Below are 23,535 nucleotides of genomic sequence, written 5' to 3'. Positions count from 1 at the left end.
TGATTCTCCACCACTTTATGTATCCAAATCAAGCTTCTTACAAAGTGATTCATCCTGGTTTGATTGGAACGACGAAGAAGCTGTCCTATTCCCAAACAGGAAAACTAGAATCACATTATTTGAAAGTGGGATAACTTCTTCATCCCAATTCCTATGAGATTTATTCAACTTCCTCGTGATTCTCCACCACATTATCTATCCAAATCAAGCTACTTACAAAGTAATTCACCTTGGTTTGATTGGAACGACAAAGAAGCTTTCCTATTCCCAAGCTACAAAACTGGAATCACCTGATTTGAATGTGGGATAACTTCTTCATCCCAACTCCTATGAGATTTATTCAACTTCCTGGTGATTCTACAACACTTTATGTATCTAAATCAAGCTTCTTACAAAGTGATTCATCCTGGTTTGGTCAAAATTGGTCACAGCTTGGCACGGGCTCGGTCGCTACGTAGCGCCCGGGCTCGAGCCATGATCGTTCGCTACGTAGCGACCGAGCTCGAGCCATGCTCGTTTGCTATGTAGCGACCGAGCACGCGTACTGCTCGGTCGCTACGTAGCGACCAAGCCCGAGCCAAGGTCGGTCGCTACTTAGCGACCTTACGAAGCGATCGAGCTTTCCCAAAACGTCGATACGACGCTTCGTCCTTCTAGCGCCAAACTGTGGGAACCGAAATTCGCACTGCCGATTTCCGTTTAAATTAGGAAAGCAGGAGAACCCTAATTTCCCAGAGGTCTCGGATATCTGCTAATACCACACGCCAAGCAATCAGAACACGAAACGAGAACAATAATAAAATAAGAACACAAAACGAGAACAGTAATAAAATAAGAAATAGAAAAAAGAGAGCAAGATAGTTCTTATTCCGAATCTGCCTTTGAGCGTTTACAACAAGTTAAGTGCCTGGGCTACGAGAGCTGTCGGCGAGATTCCTAGTTCTAAAACCCTAAGACGGCAAAAACCTAATTGAGTCGCAGCTCGAATAAAAAAAATTTGCATAAAATCGCTCTAAGTGCTAAGTTTGCTGTGAGAAAAGTCCTTTTCCATGCCTCTTGCCTAGGACTCCCTATATATTGGCTCCAAGGTTGGTTTACGCTTTTCCCCTTATGCCCTTAAGCCGCCATAGCACAAAAATGGAGATTCCATTTTTTCCGATCTTCGTAATTATCTTCAAAATTTCGTATTTATCCGCGGAAACTTGAGAACTAAATCAGATCTCCAAAGTCAAGCTAAATGACTATAACAAAGCGCCGAGTGGGAGGCAACCCACTATTAGGTGAAATGGGTTCGCTACGGTCTTCGGGAAACGGGTTCGTTACGTGAAATGGGTTCGCTACGGTCTTCGGGAAACGGGTTCGTTACGTGAAATGGGTTCGCTACGGTCTTCGGGAAACGGGTTCGTTACGTGAAATGGGTTCGCTACGGTCTTCGGGAGATAGCATCGAAGGGTAGACGAGAATGCATGGACTAATGTCGTATCGACATTTTGGAAGAGCTCGGTCGCTACGTAGCGACCGAGCTCTTCCGAAATGTCGATACGACATTAGTCCATGCATTCTCGTCTACCCTTCGATGCTATCTCCCGAAGACCGTAGCGAACCCATTTCACGTAACGAACCCGTTTCCCGAAGACCGTAGCGAACCCATTTCACCTAATAGTGGGTTGCCTCCCACTCGGCGCTTTGTTATAGTCATTTAGCTTGACTTTGGAGGTTATTGGGCTAGTAGTGTTGAAAGCTGGAACTTGTTGGAAGACAGGTATCCACCTCTTCTTTGCGCTTGATGAACCATGTACCAATGAATTAAATTTCTCATAGCTTCATCCCCTCTTCTCTCCTTTGTCTATTATTTCAGCAAGAAAAAGTGCTCGAAGCTTTGCAAATGGATGTGAGAAGCATCTGCTGCGCACTCTTGATTTCCTGACACAATCTAAGGAGTGAGGGGTCAATGATACCTGAGGACTACCCATGATCCTTTTTCTCTTCTTCCAATTCCTCCTCTTCTTTCCTCCAGACTTGTCTGATCGCGTGGTGGTATCTACATTCCTAAGATTTCCACACACATCGAACTCCTTATGCTCTGATACGCGTCCAGTGTTGATCGACGATGAAGTGGTAGTGTCGATCGATGGGGATGCGGTAGTGTCGATCGATGGTGATGCGGTAGTATCGATCGATGGTGATGCGGTAGTACCGATCGATGGTGATGCGGTAGTGTCAATTGATGCCGGTTTGTTGGTGTCGATCGATGGTATCCGGTCGGTGTCGATTGATGCTGCTTCTGATGGGCCTTTATCGACTTCATCTCTAAACAGCAACCCTCTCTGAGAAGCTTCTGCATCTAGAGGATCGTCAAGTACCCCAATGTAAGGACTGAGCTGCATATTCTATCAGGTGGAATAGGAGATTCAACTTCAACCACAGCGCATGGAGCCACAATCTTCACAAGAACATGTATCCTCTTCACTCTTTTGTGAAACCCAACAGCTTCTTCTGTCCAGATAGGTTGTCTTTGATGTTTAGGGACAGCAAGGTGTGAGGCTTTAGACATGTACATCCTCTCTTCAATCGGTTCCATCTCAATTATACCCCCTGGCGGAACGTCTAGCAATGGGAATCGATCGATATTAGGTGGGTGGTCTCGATCGATAAGTGGTTGGCGTTGTCGATCGATGTCGGGTGGGTGTAGATCGATGATGTGGGGTGGTTGTCGATCGATCTCATCAGGTTGGTGTTGATCGATGCTGACCTTTGAAGTTTCAGATCTCCTCTCGAAGTGTGTTGACCGTCATCAAGCTTCTTCTTCGAATTTTGATCCATATCTTCAAGCCATTCCTCCAACCCTAAGAAGTCTTCCATAGTGACTTCCCTACGTGAATCCAAGTCTTCAAGCTTTTCTCCATCCTCCAATTCCAAGAACTCTTCTAGCTCCAAGAAATCTTTCATGGTGATTTCTCTGTCTACATCTAGGTCAGGATGACAACTTGGTACATCAGTGTTCTTCTGTGCCGAGTCTACGATGTCCTGAGGACAAATTAAACTTTCAGGGATTTCAAGTGGTCTCGATCGGAAACAGGAATCTCTGTCGATTGATGCTGGGATTGTGTGGGCGATCGATTCTGAGGTCGTACCGTCGATCGATGTTAAGGTCGTGATGTCGATCGACGTTGAGGTCGTGATGTCGATCGACGTTGAGGTTGTGATGTCGATCGATGTTGCGGTCCTGCCGTCGATCGACGTTGAGGTCCTGCCGTCGGTCGACGTTGAGGTCCTGTCGTCGGTCGACGTTGAGGTCCTGCCGTCGGTCGACGTTAAGGCCGCGTCTTCAGTACCAGTTTCTTCTACTCTGCTCAGCTCTCCAGACATATGTTGTTCATGCCAAAAAGTCGTCGAGCAACTTTACTGGAATCATATACTCATCATCTAACGATGCCAAGAACCTGTCCCATCTATCATTTTTCCCCTTTTCTCGAGTTGCTTCAGCATCATCAAGAAATTTGTAAAGGAAGGCTCTTTCAATGTCATCCCAGCTGGTTAGAGATCCTGGTTGCAGTTGACTGAACCATCTGAATGCATCCCCAGAGATAGAATAAGGGAAGATCTTGCAGAGCATGTGGTATTCAGACACTTCATTCTGCTCACTCCTTGACACGAGATCCTCCAGCTCTTCGATGTGTTTTCTGGGATCTTGGTGAGGAAGACCCTGAAAGGGATCTTGACCTACCCAATCATACTACTCTCGGCTCAGGTCAAAGTCATTCATCTCAGCAAAACCAATCAAATCAGAGATCAGAACACCCTGAGCATTAATCAACTGTCCTGTGCTGTTGCGAGTGCGACCTTCTTCGTCTCTTAAAATCTCATTCACGTCGACTTTCAGTATTAGCACTTCGATCTTTTCTGTCTCCAAACAATTGGTGTCATTTTTCACCGGATAAACAGTGCCCAGATGAACAGTATCACGATAAACAGTGTCACGATGAACAGTGTCGATCGACGCGAGATGAACAGTGTTGGGATGAACAGCACCAGGATGAACAGTACCTCGATGGACAGTGCCTCGATGAACAGTAACCGGATGAACAGTGTTCAGATGAACAGTGTTTTTCGACGGTTGATTGGCTCTGTCGATCACTGTTGTTTGTCGGGTGGCGATCGATTGATGGTGTACGTTGTCGATCGATTTATGGTTCACGCTGTCGATCGATGCTGGTTGGAGGGTGTCGACCGATTCTTCCCTCGTAGACTTACGGATCGTGCGTGAATCAGCAGGCTTCTTCTTTGAATAGCCCAGAAATCCTCTCTTCATTGTTGTTCCTGGTACTAAGATGTATGTACCTGGAACAGAAGAAAAAAATTTATCAGTTTTTTAGAACAATAGTAAAACCTAGACTAAATCTAAAGATCTAATGGCGATCAAAGCTCCCCGGCAACGGCGCCAAATTTGATATCACTCAAATTACCCTAAGGAGTGATTTATACTCTCTTAAATAAGAGGTCGATTTGTAGTACATAGGGATGTAATTCACAGGGAGCTAGGGAACCTATTAGATCTAATAGTTTATGATTAAGCTAGGCTAATAGTTTATAAAGCAATAAATATAGATAGCAAAGCAATAAACAGTAAACAAGTTGAACAAGACTATTGTTCATCTTGGCAGAGAGTTGTTTGATGGAAGGATTGTCGCTAGATCTAGGGTTTCTATTCAGGTAATCAGGATTATAATGATATAGAGGCTAATTGTTGCTTGCAAGATATATTAGAGCTCAACTCCTTAATCACAGTGATAAACAATGGCAATGTTTCACTGGTTAACTAACTAGATCTTGGATCTCAACTGTCGTCTTTTGATCATAATAAAGTGTCGATCGATGATCCTATAGGGATATCGATCGATACACCTTTCGGAAATATCGATCGATTGTCAGAAGACAATATCGATCGATGCTTCTAGCTAAGCCCTAGGCGCCGGCTGATAATGCTCACTAGTCTCCTAGATCAGCGGTTAGCTCTCTCTAGCAGTCCTAGCATGACAGATTAGATTCAGGACAGGATGATCAAGGATGCTTGACACATGCAAATTCCTAGGTTCAATATTCTAGTTAGCAAGGCTAGAACAAGCATTAAGAACAATCAATCAATGAATATCACAACTTAGCAGTTCTATATTTTGGGCTAATCCCTCATCCTATCTGAACCCTAAACCTAACAGGTGGATCTATTCAGACACGAAGTTTGTCACAAAAATCATAGATGAATAGATGAAAAGCATAGATAATATAAAACCAAAACAATGGAGTTCCAAGTTGACTCTGAAGGAGTTCCTCTCTTCTCTCCTAACTAAGAACAAGGATCAAATAAAGCTTAGATAGCGTGTAGCCGTCAACAATGGCTTAGAAATAACATAAATATGGTTTCTGGTCGTCCAAGGGTATTCTGGTAATTTGGAGTTGCTTCTGGTCTTCAGTCGGTCATAAAATATGCTTGGTCCGCATTCTGGCATCCATATCGATCGATGTCAAGAGTTCTGCATCAATCAACATACGTTCCTCTTCTCGACAGCTTTCTCTCGCGAGGCAGACTGACCACTCCTCAGTAAAACTGGCATCACTTCTGCTACAGGATCCTGATTGACCTCAAACCAGTGGCATTGGAAAGCTAACTAACAGTCGGAAGGTCTCCATACATAGCTAGACATATGACACGTCTGTGCAGTTCTGCACCTCAAAAGACTCCAAAATCACCATATTTCTCCAAAACGTACTTGAACCTGTAAATACTCTAAATAGACTCTATATAGTAGTAAATATATATTAAAACACTTATAGAGCATGGCTGATAACGGGAAAAATCCATGGTCTATCAGTCGCGAATCCATGCATTCTCGTCTACTCTTTAATGTTATATCCCGAAGACCGTAGCTGAACCATTTCATGTTTCTCGTCATTCGAAGTCATCGATCAAACTTTAAGATAAAAACTGCGGAAAGTTCGTTTTTATCGAAGAAACCGTAATAAACGTTTCGAGTAAAAAGACGGCCCAAAGAGACCTAAGACATGACTCGAAGCCCACTTACGATTTCTTAACCAAACAGCCCATAAGCCGTATGGCGGTTTATGCTTGGTTCACAGTGAAAGATATCAAGTTTCTGCGGATAAATATGAAGTTTTCGAAGATAATCACGAAGATCGGGAAAAATGGAATATCTCCATTTTTGAGCTATGACGGCTTAAGGGCAGAAGGGGAAAAGCGTAAACCGACCTAGGAGCGAGTATATAAGGAGTCCTAAGCGAGAGGAAAAAGAGGGACTCGACAGACAGCTTATATTAGGTAATTTTCCGTTTTTGTTATTCGAGCTTCGACTCAATTAGGTTTTTGCCGTCTTTGGGTTTTAGAACTAGGATCTCGCCGACAGGTCTCGTAGCCCAGGCACTTACCTTGTTGTAAACGCTCAAACGTAGATTCGGAATAAGAACTATCTTGCTCTCTTTTACGATTTCATATTTTATTACTGTTCTTGCTTCGTGTTCTGATTGTTTGGCATGTGGTATTAGCAGATATCCGGGACCTCTAGGAAACTAGGGTTCTCCTACTTTCCTAATTTAAACGGAAATCGACAGTGCGAATTTCGGTTCCCACAGTTTGGCGCTAGAAGGAGGGGGGGTTACGGATTACTCTTACTCATGGCCACAAAACGCTTGATCGAAACGATGACTGGATATATGAAAGACAAACTCGCAGCACTGACTGCTCCTATGGCCAACGCTTACGCAAAAGCCGTAGTGTTCAACAAAATCGAAAATTTAGTTGCGACCTTCCGCCACAGGAAGAGCACTAAAACGAGCTCGCGATTTCTCCCTGTAAACACGAAGGGCAACAATAAAATCTATCCAACCCCATAAAGTTCTTCTTTTTACCGAGTTGGAGAAATCTCAGCGCGTAGGGGTTTGACCAAAAGACTTTTTCCGAAAACTTTTCAGAAAAATAAAACTTGCTCTCCCAAAAACTGCGGAAAAACCCTAGGTTACTCGCAGAAAGAAGAAGAACATGAAATCGGGTATGCAACCCCGACTACTGTACTTCTTCTGGATAACATTCCGAGAAACAAAGTTGATTTCCTAAAAAGCACTCAAAACCAAAAAATGGTAGACGGAGACGAAACAAAGCAAAACAACATTTTACAAGACAACTTTCGTCAATCCGAACTTGAAAACATATTTACGAAATAGCTTTCGTAAAATTAAACTCGACAATGTTTTACGGAACGTCGTTTGCAAAGTGAAAAGAGTCAATATTTTATGATGAGACTTTTGTAGAAATAAAATTGGCATCATTTACGAAGCGACCGCATCAACGTATCATCAAAACTCGAGCTAGACCAGTTAGCCAAGCTCGGTCGCTACGTAGCGACCGAGCACGAACACGGCTCGGTCGTTACGTAGCGACTAAGCTCAAGCCAAGCTCGATCGCTACGTAGCGACCGAGTACAAACACGGCTCGGTTGCTACATAGCGACCGAGCTCAAGCCAAGCTCGGTCGCTACATAGCGACCTGTCAGGACTCAGAAAGGTCCTCCTTTGCGTTCTCTTTTGAATCCTCGCCGAAACGCTTTTCGTTTCTTCTCAATCGGAGTTTCCGTTGAGATTTTACGGCGAAAACAAGTAGGACTCTTCGTCGCTTGCTTCTACTCGCTACGTAGCAACCTGTCAGACCTCCACTCGCTACATAGGAACCTTTCAGGCTTTAGAAAGGTCCTCCTTTGCTTTCTCTTTTGAATCCTCATCGGAACGCTTTTTGTTTTGTCTCAATCGGAGTTTCCGTTGAGATTTTACTACGAAAACAAGTAGGACTCTTCTTGGTTTGCTTCTTCTCGCTAAGTAGCGACCTGTCAGACCTCCACTCGCTACATAGTGACCTGTCAGGCCTCAGAAAGGTCCTCCTTTGCGTTCTCTTTGGAATCCTCATCGATACGCTTATCGTTTCGTTTCAATCGGAGTTTCCGTTGAGATTTTACTACGAAAACAAGTAGGACTCTTCTTGGTTTGCTTCTTCTCGCTAAGTAGCGACCTGTCAGACCTCCACATGCTACATAGAGACCTGTTAGGCCTAAAAAAGGACCTCCTTTGCGTTCTCTTTTGAATCCCGATCGAAACGCTTTTCGTTTCGTCTCAACCGGAGTTTCCGTTGAGATTTTACGACGAAAACAAGTAAGACTCGTCTAAACTCCTTCGCTTGCTCCTACTCGCCCTTACCTCTATCTTTGGGTTCTCCTTCAAATCTCGATCGAAACGTCTGTTTTTTCGTCTCGATTGGAGTTACCATTGAAACTTTACGATAAAAAAAAAACCGCAAAGACATGTTTTCTCGCATGAATTCAAATTGATCGTATAAAACGGCAACGGTTAACTTAGCACCTTAGCCACCTCAACCATACGATTTCGTTGAACCTTTTTATAAAAATTGACGCCGTATCTAAGTAGAAGATAACAATCGAGTTCGGAAGATAAATGTCAAGTTTCAAACGATAAACACCAATATTGAAAATGGCGAACACACACAAAAAAAGGAAGGAGAAATAAGCAAGCAAAAATGAGAAGAGACAAAACTGAATCACCGAGAACACTAAGGTATGTCCGACTTGTTTCAAGATCAAACTTGGAATTTTCGTAGGAAGGTACTAAGAAACAAAAACGCTTTTGAGACTGCCATAGAACTTTAAGGAACGTAAAACCTAGGTGGATAGTCTAGCGAACTAAGGCTTAGGCGATTTTTCCTGTCTCGATATATCGTTCCATAACTGTTCAGCCAAGTCTTCATATACTTCCAAACTTCAAAAACTTTTGCAAATAGTCAAGAAAACGCTTTCGTCAAAGAAAATCGTCCCAAATAGGCAAACGACAATCTAAAATTCGTCTAAACGCTAGAAACATATCCAGCCGATCATCAACATAATCTCAAAGACAATACAACATTTCTTGTCGCAATCATGCGTATAGAAAACCTGTACCAATATCAAACTAAAATTCAACGATTAACCAAAGTCTCGAAGCCCTTTCCGGCTTTATAAAGCCAGTTTCGTATAAAACTTTCTACTAGAAATCTTCAAGCATAAAAGCATTTCTTTCAGTTTCCGTTGAACCGATTAAGTTACGGAAAAGCATCGAAAACATTTGCGACAAAGAAAACTCGAGACTAAATGTAGCATCGAGCACATTAAAGGGAACACTTTCTTCCCGATCATTGGCTAGATCTACCTCTTGTTGACCAATTCGTTTCAGAAATGAATGTGTCATGAGAATCCTCTCAAAAGACCTATGAAAAATGTTCTGCGACTAGATCGTAGTGAAATGAACTTCGGTAACACTCCATGAGTAACTCCAAGCAACTTTCAGCTAAGATCGAAATCACAGCAGAAACGTTTCTCGTAAACCCGCATAAACAACGCTACTTTGACATGTGTATACATATCACCGATTTACAACCTTCAAAAAACCGGTCCTCATTACTTACGCGAAAAATCCTTCGTACAAATCCGATCAAGTCTTACGAAGAAACCTTCAAAAGTAAACATAACTGATTTTACGGAGACGTATATTGTGTATAGCAAACACAAAGCTATAAGATCTGACTTTGGATGATCAATCTAAACGTTATCTCTTCGCATTACGATCTAATAGCCCTGCGGCTCACTGGCTTCTGCCTTTCTTTTCCCTCAGTCACATTCGAGAAAGCAATCATCCCGAAGCTGACTACGCACTGGTTCTGTATTAAACCTTTTAGGCTTCGTCTTCTTCAGACAAAAACGAAACAATTTTCGTAAGATTATAGGTAACAATATACAAAATATTTGTCGTATAACTGAAACCTAGAACGGAGAATCATTCTCTACGACTATCGGTCATCTTAAGACGGATAACTATGGCAAACTTGGCCGATCAATCTCAACCAGCGCTCTTTGGCCCTCGGTCAATTAAGCCTTCCGGTAAAATTCCGAACCAGAATTTGGCATCCCCTTTAAAGACGATCGTAAACTAACATGACCTTAATGTTTACGCGAAAGTACAATGGTCTAATCCTTGACGTACAATGTCCTTGGCTATCTGAGTGAACACATCCTTCACGCGAAGCCAAACTATTCGAGAAACCATCGTTCCATCACTTAACGGCTAAACGACAATCTACGATTTGTCTAAAAACATCGTGTGACTATTAAGATAGTAATTATCGTATAGGCCACAGTCGGAAATCATACGATAAATTCTTCGTAATGAAACTCAGTCCTAACAACCAAACGGTTAACGGAAAACCTAAACTTGTCGACGTTCATCGCTCTTGTTGCTCTTGATGAACTTAACCTCATCGTCGTTCTCACAAAGGGCAGCCTTCTTAGGAGCAGCTTTCTTCGCCGACATGACCTCCAATGCCCTCTTATACTCTGCCAACGCCTCTTCACCTTTGGATCCTGACTATAACACCCCTGAACCGTCCTATGCATAGGTCGACCCACCGGCCAACAATCAAACAAGAACATGACCGACGGACGACCCACACCCAGGGTTGGAGATGAAATGCCAACCAGGCATCCAACAATCAAACAAGAACATGACTGACCGTCCAACCCAACACCATGGTCCGGAAGCGCTACGTGACGGGCTAGGGATGATCCGGTCAAAGTTACAAAAATTTTCCCATGACCTAGACCAGTTCATCTACTAACTTGTCCCGCTGCGTCAAGGCACAAGGCCTTTCAACCCGTACCTAGAGTTAGCGTTTTCCGTTAGATCGAGGCCTAAGACTTTTCAACCCGTACCACGACCTAACGTTGTGTTAGACTGGACTAGTCAAATATCAGAGTACTCATGAAGCGCATATAAAACAATTACTTTTATTGATTCAAGAAATATCCATACATTGATATAATTTGAGACCGGTCCCGGCCTAATGCCAAATTGAGTCAACTAAACACAAATCCACAATACCGTTTACAAATGGCATGAAAATCTACACCGGCGATCCTAACGTCCAACACCCTGCTATCCGATTATCCTTACCTAAAGCAACCTGCAAAAAGGACAACGGAGTTGGATGAGTAACCTAATGTTACTCAGTGAATTATGATCCCGAACTAACAAATACAACCCCTCGCTATCCCACCCCAAATAATCTAAAGAGAAAGGTTCACCTAATAGCACAATTCAATAACAATAAGCAATATCTGAAATACGCAGCGGATAACAATAGCTAGATAATTAACGATATAAAATCATAAACCGCTAATGACTAGCTAACCACTTAAACTCAAACTCAACTCAATATAGGGTTCAACAACCCTCTACACTATATCTAGGGCCCCATGTGACTTATTGTTCCTCCTCTATCCTTGGCAATATCCTATCTCCCTACCACAAAGGCTAGAAGAAGGAACTTTCAACCAAACGCGGCCCACACTACAATCGGGTCACTGCGCGACATCCCCTGTACAGTCGGGCCACTGCCGGTTGTTACACGACGATCGCGGCTTACAGTACGGTCGGGTCACCACGAGACAGCCCCAGTACAGTTGGGTCACTGCCGGTCACTACCCCGTCCGTGTAACCACTCAGCCATGGGCCATGACCCCGTCTCTCTGAGTGTTCTCGATCAAGCGAATAAGGGGTTTTCTTAAACCCACTGGGTACGAGGTTGAGGAAACACTAATCCACCACAAACATGCCTAGCATGGTGGGTTACACACAAGCTATATGGCATCACACTCTAACTCTACAAAAATAACAACAATATCATCACTAAACAACTCAACCAGCTGGTCACTCCCTTACCAAGAGCTGACTAACCTCAATCAACAAGCAAGCATTCAGCATTCGCTAACTAACCAATCAACCTAACCATTAGCATGCTACTTCGATTCTCAAGCAATAACTAAGCATGCTATCAACTCAATAAACCTAACCCCAACTATTAACTAATCAAACCATTACTCAGTTAGACCCGGCCTCCTGCCATGATCCAACTTCCAAGTAACGGGAACCTTCATGAAAACAAATCAGCAAACAATTGATCACAATTCACAGTTCTTTGGCTGAACGTGGCCTTGACCCCAAATCCGCCTTCTGCGATCCGAACCCTTTTTCCCGAACTTCTCAAGTAGACCCACGTCTGGACTGGTCTTGAACTGATCTGATCTTCACTTGACTAATCTCCACTCGAACAGAACCTCCCCTAGGCGCTGTCTCAAAACTAGCAAAAAAATTGTTCTTCGAAACTGCCTAAAACTCCCGAAAAAGCTCGGAAACTCTTGCTTTTTTTTTAGGTTATTATCTCACGTTTTAAACTGTATTTGGTGTGGTCTGGATGTGGAGAAATGAGAGGGTCGTGGGCTATTTATAGAAGACAGCAGCCAATCAGATTCAGGTTGGTGGCCTCCCGTGTGTCGCTCCGCATGGCTCCGGATGCATGCACGGCGACACCTCGTGCTCCACATGTCCTTCAGCATGGCCAGGACTCATGCAGGGTGCCACCACTCCTCCCAGATGTCATGCTGCATGACTGGAACTCATGCAAGGCGCCACAGCAGCTCACACATGGCTGGCCGCATGCTTCGAATGCATGCGCGGCGACACCTTGTGCTTGGTCGATCCACCTCGTGCTTCTACATGTGAGGCTGCATGTACTGCTTCCATGCACGGTGACACCTCGAGCGTCTATAGACACTCAGCTTACTGGGCAGTTGACACCACGTTCTGAACATTCACACCAAGCCACATCGTGCTTCTCGGCCCATTCGTTTGATTTCGACCCTTCCGGTCAATTTTCGTCCCACGATCAATCCCAAATATTTTTCTATGCCCTTTCTGATGCTCTGACTATTTCAAATTAACTCCACTTGATCTCTGAACTTGAGAGAAAATATTTTCCGAGCCTCCGGCTTCCTCGAAAAATTCCATAATACCGAAATTAGGGTTTTTGCCCAACTTAGGGTCTTCCTGTCGTGCTTCCAAAAGTGTCATGCTTCAAACGTTCTTTAGATCAATCCACCACATTGTCTAACCATGGTCTAGTGGCATACTTGACTCATGGTTCAAACAAGAACAATCTGATTGCCCGCAACTCGACCACCAGAAAGATACTCGACAATCCTTTTTTTTTTTTTACGGGTTTCTACATTCTCCCCCCCCTTAATAGAATTCATTCTCGAATTCTAAGGTGTTGATGGGCCTCTGTCGACAACATTCCTCTGAAATATGTAGCTCTACAACCAATCCACTACAAGAATCACCTCGTACCCTTCCAAAGGCACGATCAACAAATCTGCCACAAATTCTTTCTCTTGAATACCCAATGGAACATTCTTGATTCACTGATCTTCTTAAAGGGTTCGGTCTGCAGGGTCAAGACTGCCACGTTCATCCTGCCAAAAAACAATCCACAAACTGGGCAGCTACATCAGGAATCACTAGAGATGTCAAACAGGTTTATCCATCCCGTCTCGTCCCGTACCGTGGCAGGTAAGTCATCGAGCGGGTCACAGCGGGCCTGTCCCGCGCGGGCTGCGGTCCTCAGAATGCCGGCCCAAACCCGTACCGCAAAACATATAGGCCTTCGCGGGCTGTCCCGCGGGATGCCTTCTTATCAAACCGCCTACTACAGCTTCCTTCATGAATGTTCAAGTGGAAGAGTTGTATAAGAGAGTTGAAGAGAGCTCATTAAGCTTCACTAAAATCTTATCAAAATCAATTCCATAAAGCTCTGTTTGTGCTTGCGTTCTTGAGTTAAAAGCCTTTTTTTGCTATCATCATAAGATTTTTTTTAAGTTTGAATCTGATTGAGTTGTTGTCTTTGTAATGACTTGGCTTAAGTGTTATATGTCGTCATCAAACCATCTCTCTTTGTAATTCTTTGGATTTCAAAAAAAAATCGTGAATCATTTTGTTAAATTATACAAATGACATGATATACAACTAACTTTTCTTCTAAACAACATCATTGTAACCAAATTTAATTTAAGAAAAGTATCATTTCACAGTACTGAAAAAAAAAACTAATCAACTTAAACAAAAAATCCCACATTGTAGTAAAGCAATTCATAGTTGTGTGTAATAAAAAGAGGAAACCAAATTATAGAACCACCAGAGCTCGAATCGTCATCGCTGGAGCTGGAGTCGTCATCGCCGGATCTCAAATCATCATCACTGGAGCTCGAATCATCATCTCCAAAACTCCTTATGTTTTCTGGGGGAAAATTCCAAGAATCGTTTTCTTCTCACTCTCCCTCTCTCGTTTTTTTCAGGTAAAATAAGAAAAAAAAAATGCGGGTCCATGTAATCCTGCATGACCCATTTCGGCCCATCCCGCAAAAGGCCCAGTCCCGCAAATACCCGTCCCGCGAGGCCTGCAAATTTATGGGCCTAGAAAACCTCGTCCCAATACCGTCTCGCGACAGTCCTTTACGGGCTAGGCCCGCGGTCCAAGTCCATGATTGCCATCTCTATTTTTTTCAGGTAAAATAAGAAATGAAAACAAATGCGGGTCCATGTAATCCCGCATGACCCATTTCGGCCCATCCCGCAAAAGGCCCAGTCCCGCAAAGACCCGTCCCGCGAGGCCCGCAAATTAATCGGCCTAGAAAATCTCGTCCCAATACCGTCCCGCGACAGTCCTTTACGGGCCAGTCCCGCGGTCCAAGTCCATGATTGCCATCTCTTGGAGTCACAAATCTATATGTTTCTCCCGAGTCGAACAATACATGTGTGGGTTTACCAACAACATGCAAGGTTCCTGCCACAGTATCTCAATCACAATATCAATATAAAATACTAACTAAGACTCATATCAATCATCAATCTAAACGCGTAACCTAGCAATTCTAGATTCCACTATCTCAATCCTAACTCCTAAAACCAGAAATCCTATCACTGGACGTGGCTGGTTTCCCTAATGCCTTTTGTGACTCTTTTTGACTCGATAAAATATTTAAAACCGATTAAATCATGAATTCCGGAAGCATGGACGAAACCATGATCTGATACCACCTCTGTAACACCCCCGGACCGTCCTAGGCATATGTCGACCCACCGGCCAACAATCAAACAAGAACATGACCGACGGACGACCCACACCAAGGGTTGGAGATGAAAGGCCAACCGGCCAGCCAACAATCAAACAAGAACATGACTGACGGTCCAACCCAACACCATTGTCCAGAAGCGCTTCATGACGGGCTAGGGACAATCCAGTCGAAGTCACAGAACTTAATCCCAAACTTCGACCAGTTCATCCACTAACACGTCCTGCTAAATCATGGCTTAGGGCTTTGCAACCCGTACTATGAGTTAACGGTTACGTTAGATCGCGGCCTAAGGCTTTTCAACCCGTACCTAAACCTAACGCTGTGTTTAGGCCGGAAAAGTCTATTTATCAGAGAACCATTGTAACGAATATAAATCATCACTTTTATTGAATGTAATAAAGATTCGTTACAAGTAAATATTATTGATGGATCCAGGCCCAGTGCCAATATCGAGTCAAAAGACTTTAACTAGTACCGTTTTACAAAAGGAAAGGCAAAAGTACTTCCGGTGCTTCTAACGTCCAGCTTCCACGCTACCAGGTCTCCCACTAAGGTTTCCTGCAACGATAGTTGAGTTTAATGAGTAACCTAATGTCACTCAGTGAGCCAGGGCCCCAACTAACAAACACAAACCCTCGCCATACCAGCCCCAAACAATCTAAGACGAGGAGTTCACCTAACAATAACACAACAATAATAATCATCACTCGAGACTTCCCTCGTGGAAACCCGAGTGAGTCAGCAAGAACATAAACATAAATAAGAGAAGCAGCGGAATATAATCCACCATTAGCATAATGATATAATATATGCTAAAACTCTCGACACCTTAACTACACATCCTCACTCGAGCTTTCTCATCATACACAACCATGGAACACCTAACTCACAGCCACAAAGGCACACGGGTTAGAACATCCAACATAACTGACATGTAACCCCGATAAGGTATCACATGACAGAGCATGCTTTCTAGCAACCTTTCCGTACAGAGCATGCTTTATGCAACCTCTCTGCCCAGCCGCGTGTGGACATACTCTAGCAACCTTCCTTTCCGCAAACTAACATGAAGCACCCACCAAGGATACCACATGACGGAGCATGCTTTCTAGCAACCTTTCCGTACAGAGCATGCTTTATGCAACCTCTCTGCCAAGCCGCGTAGGGACATGCTTACGTAACCTTCCTTGCCGCGTAACACCCAAAACACAAGCCTAGTATTGCTGATCAGGCTTATGTAACCATTCTTATCGATACTAAACACTAGTACCAGCAACCCGGCTTATATGGCCTAGGAGGCTAAGTACAACACCAAATATGGACTCAGCCTATATGGCCTAGATCCCCTATTAACTCAACCATACACGTACTAGCAATTCGGTCTATATGACCTAAGTTGCCTAGTACTAACATCTAATCAACTAAAAAAACAACATCACAATCCATGCATGCAACGCAATAGCAATAATTATCTACGCATGCAATCTAACAACCTAGCAATCAACCCAAGATAGATTCCAGAATACCTATCTATCCACAACCTAGCGAAATTACCTAAGGGTTCACATTCGCTAACTAACCAAGCAACCTAACAATTGGCATGCTACTACGATTCCCAAGCAATAACTAAGCATGCTATCAACTCAATCAATCAAACCATGACTATTAACTAATCAAACTGTTACTCAGTTAGACCCGGCCTCTTGCCATGATCCAACTTCCAAGTAACGGGAACCTTCATGAAAACAAGTCAGCAATCAATTGCCGTGACTCACAGTGTTTGGTTCGTTGTGGCTATGAACCCTTGCCTAAATCCTCGACCAAAACCCTTTCTTGAACTCCTCAAGTAGCCTCCTCTCCCAACTGACCTCAAAGGCGTTACTAACCCTGAATGTCCTCCCTTGAACAACTCCCAACTCAAACAGAAACTCCTCTAGGCGGTGACTCAAAACTGGTGTAGTAACTGATCTCGAAAACTCCCGAAAACTCTCGAAATCTATCAAAACCTCTTGCTTTCTCTCTCTGGTTTCTACCACGTTTTTAAACTGATTTGAAGTGGTCTGGATGTGTTTAAATGTGAAGGTGGGTGTGCCTATTTATAGAAAAAAGCAGCCAATCACCTTCAAGTTGGTGGCAGCCCGTGTGTCGCTCCGCATGGCTCCGGTTGCATGCGCGGCGGCACCTCGTGCTCCACATGGCGGTCATCATGCTCAGGATGGCATGTAAGGTGACACCACGTCCTCCACATGTCTGATTCACGTCCTGGTTGCATGTAATCCGACACCACAGCGCCCACATGTCGATTAACATGCTTCGATCGCAGATACGGCGACATCTCATGCTTTTGTGTGTCACTCCGCATGTGCTGCTTCCATGTGCGCTGACACCTCGTGCTTGTGTAGACAGAGAGCTTATCAGATGGTTGACACCACGTCCTGATGACATGCATCGAGACACCTCGAGCTTCTCAATCGATTTACGCGATTTCGACCATTCCGGCATATTTTCGGCCCGCGATGAATCCCAAATATATTTTTGCTCCCGTTCTGATGAGCTGAATAATTTTAATAAACTCCAGTGGAATTCTGACCTTGACAGATAATATTTCCCGAGCCTCCTGCTTCCTCGAAATATTTCCCAATTTCGGGTTTTCCTGTCGTCCTTCGATCCCGTCCTGCTTGACTCCCGTCCTGCTTCCGATTTTTGATGTCTCTGAATTAATATTATGCTGATACAAAGTTTTGCGGATTACTTCGTGCTGAAGAAACACTGTGCTTCAGAAACGTCGTGCTTCTAAAACGTCGTGTTCCCAAAAATGTTGTGCTTCCAAAACGTCCGTCTGATCAAACTAAGACATCTTCTAACTGTGGTCGAGAAGCTTATTCGACTCATAGTTCACTCACGATCAATTCTTCGACCACCTCGTTCTTCGAAATTTTCGGATCGATCTTTATCGCTCGCTATTCGACCACCAAGTTGATGTTCGACGAATCTTCTGTCTCGATCATTCTTATCCAGAAGGGCGGGTTATCACACCCGTTCTCAAGAGGAAACCCAAGGCTCCGCACATGATTTCGGGTCCTATTTATAAAATCTAAGGAAGAACCTACGGGTTCCCGTATAGCCTCCAGGTTCCAATCAAAGATCTCAGAGTCTAAGGAAGAACCTCAGGGTTCCTATATGGCCTCAGAGTTCCAAATATAAAAAAGAAGCTAGAATCCCTGTGCAGCCTAAGGCGCATCGGGGTCACAACAAACTCAAACGAACCTCTGGGTTCCAATCAGCGATCTCCGGATCAAAACATTCGGCTTCCAACACGGCCTCAGAGGCCTAATACGATTTTAGAAAGAGGATAGAACCCCTGTGCAGCCTAGGGCGCATCAGGGTCATTACATCCCTAAAGAACATCCGGGTTCCCATGCGACCTCAGGGTCCAAATATACTACGGTCCTGATACGATCTCCGGATCTAAAAGGATACCCCATATTCTTACACGACCTCAGGGTCCAATCTCGAGAAACCTCCGGGTTCCAACTAAGATCCCCATATCTATCATAGAATCTCTGGATTCTTACACCGCCTCCGGACTCTAGTCTCGATCCCAGGATCTAGAGAAAAGACCTCCGGGTCCCGAATAAGACCTCATGGTCTAGGGGATCAGGTCTAGGGGAATCTCCGGGTCTCCAATACGATCTCAGGATCCAAGGAAAACCTCCGGGCTCCTCCACGGCCTTCGGGTCTCCAGATGGCCCCTAGTTCCTCACGCAACCTCCGGGTTACAAGAACAATCTCCAGACTCCAAGAGCCCATCTTTTCAGGCCCAATAGAAATCTCTGGGCCCCCGATGACGACCCCTGGTCCTCATGGAATCTTCGGGTCCGGGGCAACCTCTATATCTAAACAAAGATCTGGATCCTCAGAATTCTGATTTCTGAGCACACGATTCTGAAAGACGCACCCTGCTACCCCTCAAGAAAGATATCATCGACGAAAAATCTTGCTTTGGAAACAAGTACGCAAATAAAAATCCGAAGACGTTCTTTAAAGAAAAGGGGGGTGGGGGGAGGCCACAGCAGGGCCATTGTCTTACAAAATAAAAGGGAACGAAGGCCCGCAAGCAAGTTTTAAACCGTCACAGAGGGCAGGTACAACAAAAGAAACCCCGACAAGGGGTTAAGAGTTCCGAAAGAAAGACTAGGGGTCAGACGGAGGATCATCAGCAGTAGGCTCCGGAGTCTTCTCTATTGCAGTCTTGCTCGGAATCACTGGCTCTCCCTCGAAGGAAGGACTCGGGAGACCCCGATACTCAGCTTCGGAGGTCTTCACCACCATTCAAAGGGGTAATAGCGTATGAATACATAACCATGGCAATCCAGATGGTGAGACCTTCGAGATCACCTAGATTTTGCAGCGCTATCAGAATTCTCCAGGAGGGATTCAGCCGGCTGGAGAGATCTCCAATGCCTCCTATATCTTCGCCACCAGTGAAGGAATTCGACCTCTGAAACCCGACTCAAAGAACCCCTTCGTACACAGGGACCTCATCGGCCTCGAAATCCGAAACCCTATCTATGGGACCCGGGACTCTGATGGCAATGTCGTCGGGAAGATAATATTTCACCCGCAAGCTTGCGACTTCCTCCACTCCTATCGACGTAACAGGGCCCATCGAGAGGAACCTATATGTCTCCGGGGACAGCGAAGCAACGCTGGTGACTGCGTGGCTTGGGTTTTCAACCTCTGCGGTAAGATCTAGGGAAGAAGCGGAGGAGTCCATCGATTCTGAAGGACCAGTGTGGGAGCCGAAATTTGCACTGTCGATTTTCATTTAAATAAGGAAAGTAGGAGACCCCTAGTTTCCCAGAGGTCCCGGATATCTGCTAATGCCACACGCCAAGCAATCAGAACACGAAATAAAGACAATAAAAGATAAGAAATCGAAAAGAGAGCAAACTAGATCATATTCCGAATTCGCGTTTGAGCGTTACAACAAGGTATGAGCCTGGGCTACGAGAGCTGTCGGCGACATTCTTAGTTCTAAAACCTTAAAGCTGCTAAACCTAATTGAGTCGCAGCTCGAATAACAAAAACGGAAAATTGCCTAAATTGTTCTAAGTGCTAAGTTTGATGTGTCTTGCGAATCCCCCTCTTCCTCTTGCCTAGGACTCCTTATATACTTGCTCCTAGGTCGGTTTGCACCTTTCCCCTTCTGCCCTTAAGCCGTCATAGCTCAAAAACGGAGATATTCCAATTTTCCCGATTTTCGTGATTACCATTGGAAACTTCACATTTATCTGCGGAAACTTGACATTTATCTTGCCTTACGAACCAAGCATAAACCATCATACGGCATATGGGTTTTGGGTTATGAAATTGTAAGTGGGCTTCGAGTTGCGTTTTAGGTCTCTTTCGGCCGTCTTTGACTCGAAACGTTTATTACTGTTTCTTCGATAAAAACAAACTTCCCGCGGTTTTTATCGTAAAGTTTAACTGATGTCTTCGAGTGATGAGAAACAAAGAATGGTTTAGCCATGGCTCACGAGAGATAGCATTAAAGAGTAGACGAGAATCCATGGTTTCGTGTCGTATCAACGTTTTGGGAAAGTTTGGTCGCTAGGCAGCGACCAATCCGTGTACGTGCTCGGTCGCTACGGGAGCTCGGTCGCTACGGGAGCTCGGTCGCTACGTAGCGACCGAGCTTGGCTTGAGCTCGGTTGCTACGTAGCGACCAATCCGTGTACGTGCTTGGCCTCTATGTAGCGACCGAGCTTGGCTGGAGCTCGGTCGCTACGTAGCGACCGAGCTTGGCTTGAGCTCGGTTGCTACGTAGCGACCAATCCGTGTACGTGCTTGGCCTCTATGTAGCGACCGAGCTTGGCTGGAGCTCGGTCGCTACGTAGCGACCAAGCCGTGTGCGTGCTCAGCTTTGCTTGTGCGTGGTCCAATTGAGGTTTAGAACAAGAATTTACCGAAAGGCTCTTTGTAAAGATTCTTTTTACGAAGAATAACTTTCGTAAAAAATGTTTACGCTGATTTTTACGGAGATTTGGACATTAACATCGCCGTATCCGTTTTTGACCCCAACAGTTAGCCCCCCCCCCAACTCGTTAGAATCGTGGATTGCGACGAGATTCTAGCGCACGGTTTGGCGAATTAGACAAGATGGGCGTGTCAGACGAAGTTTACATTCAGAATTCCGCAGAGGAACGTCAACGAGGAAATATATATTATAATAAATCGAAATCCTAAGCTCTTACCTGTATAAGTAGTGAGCCCTCATCTTTCATTTCTTTCACCCCTTCCTTTATTTCCAAATCCTCTCTAACCTCTCTCCTACACTTTAGCTTTCAAGATGTCCTCTTCCCAAGGTGACAAGAGAAGTTCCGACTTTGAGATGGGTGAGGCCACCTCCCAAGCTCCGGTTCCGGTTTCCTACGTTAAGGAGACAGCTTGCGTCGCTGGTTTCCATTCCTTGCGAGAGAAGCTAGCTCGTCGCAAAGCCGAGAAGGAACCAGTTAAAACTGACACCGAGCTTCCATCCTCTTCTGCTCTGGCCGTTGCTCCGACTCATGGGCCTGAGGTTCAGGTTCCGCAAGACGCGGGAACCCAAGTCAAAACGAGCGTTCCATGTGTACAAGACGCTTCGGCTCAGCCCACAAGATCGTCTACGACTCCAATTCTTGTCGAGGACAAAGAGAAGGCAGCTGAGTCCATGCTTCCTCCTCCGGCTAGGAAGGAAGTTGTCCTGCCGCTGCGTGCTCCCAATGCTTCTCCGGTCGTTCAGCCTTAGGGCCGGAAGAGGAAGTGCACCAAGGGCGATGATGGGGAGTCTTTGCAGCAAGCCGGCTTGAATCTGGTGCCGGGGCTCCGCGGAAAGGTTCGTCTCTCACTTTGGATTTTTATGCTTAGCTCGTTGGATTTTTTTTTTACCTTGTTTCGTTTCGTATCTCTAACTATTCTCTTGTCTCGCAGTTCGTGTCGCTGATCGATGGAATGATCAGCGAGTACGGTTCTGAGGCCAGTCGTCTTGTGAGAGATCTGTCGGAGATGCAGGGCAAGTGGTCTGAAACTGAAGCCATGCTGAAAGCTATCGAGGGTTCTCACTCCGCAAAGGTTTCTAAGCTCGAGGCCGAGATCGGGGAGCTCGAAAGGGACCTTGGGAAGACAGCGAGCTCTCTGCTTAAAGAGAAGAAGTCCAGAAAGGCCAAGTATTCAGAGCTGCATCGACAAGGCATGGGGTCGAAGAGACCAAGGATGCACTCCGAGTTGAATTCCAGGCTCATTTGGCGAAGATCTCTGGCTTTCTAGGCTCCCTCGAGTGCATCCGCAGCAGGGATTTGGCATGGGAGACTATCGAGGGCGGGATGGCCATGGTTCGGGCACTCCAGAGTGAGACTCCTCCGTCCTTACAGGCCGAGTAAACCAGCTTGTCCGATTGCAAGGGAGACTTGGCGGCCGTGGACGGGGATTTCGACCTTGTCTTGACCGACCTGAAGTCCGCGTGTTTCCTTCCGACGTGTTCAAAAGACACAGAGGGGAAAGATCCGGTGGTTGGGAGAAACGGAGGCGACGCGGCTCCGAGCTTGGACGAGGTTATGGGTGAAGAGGAGGTTTAGATTCCAGAAGATGATCACGATTACGATCTCGCTTGAGAGATTTTTTTTTGATGTTTATGAACTTGTTCTTGCCTTGTATGGCCATGTTTTATGTTTCGGGACTGGCCCTTGTGGCTTTGAATCCCTGCCGCTTTGCGGCTTTTTTATTTTTCTATGAATGGATAATCAGTTTGCGTTTACGTGAGTAGGTGGATGGTGTGGAAGGAAGATTATGAGTTGTCGTCTCATATCTTTCCTTGATGTGAAATGCTTTATTCGCGATCTGTTTCGAGAGCTTTCCGTGAAATTATTTTGCGGGATATCTGAAGACGTTGAATGTAAGCATAGAGGCATGCTTTAGGATCTCGTATCTTCTTTTTGATATCATGCCTTGAGATGTTAGATACCAGTGTGCTGGGTTTAGGGCAAGACCTAGGTTTTAAGGTTTATGCGGTGACTAGCCGGCTATCGATTTTCCTATCACGATTTCAACCTCATTCGTACTGATTTAAAGTCCGTGATAGGTTCTCGGCTTATACGACTTGTCTGGCATGAATCAAGCATCTCTCCAGAGACAATTTTTAAGCCAACTGGAAGTCCTTGACCAAAATTTTGGATTTCTTTTATAGCGCTATTATCCTTGTGTCGGATGTACTAGGGTCATCTTCGTGAGATGGCCGTGTCTGTTTAGGAAATTTAAGAGTTCGTTGTGATCAGCAACGCACTTGGTGGTAGATATTACCGTTTGGGTCTTCGCGAAGAATATGTGTTTGAGGAGATGTTAGTGCGTATATTATTTTTGACGAGAGTTTCATTTTGTCGGATGGGAAACAACTTCTTAGGCAGTTTTTTTTTTGCGATGTCTCGCA

This window comes from Brassica oleracea, chromosome C1 (genome assembly GCF_000695525.1).
Source record: "Brassica oleracea var. oleracea cultivar TO1000 chromosome C1, BOL, whole genome shotgun sequence".
Taxonomy (NCBI): domain Eukaryota; kingdom Viridiplantae; phylum Streptophyta; class Magnoliopsida; order Brassicales; family Brassicaceae; genus Brassica; species Brassica oleracea.
This window is presented reverse-complemented; position numbering follows the sequence as displayed.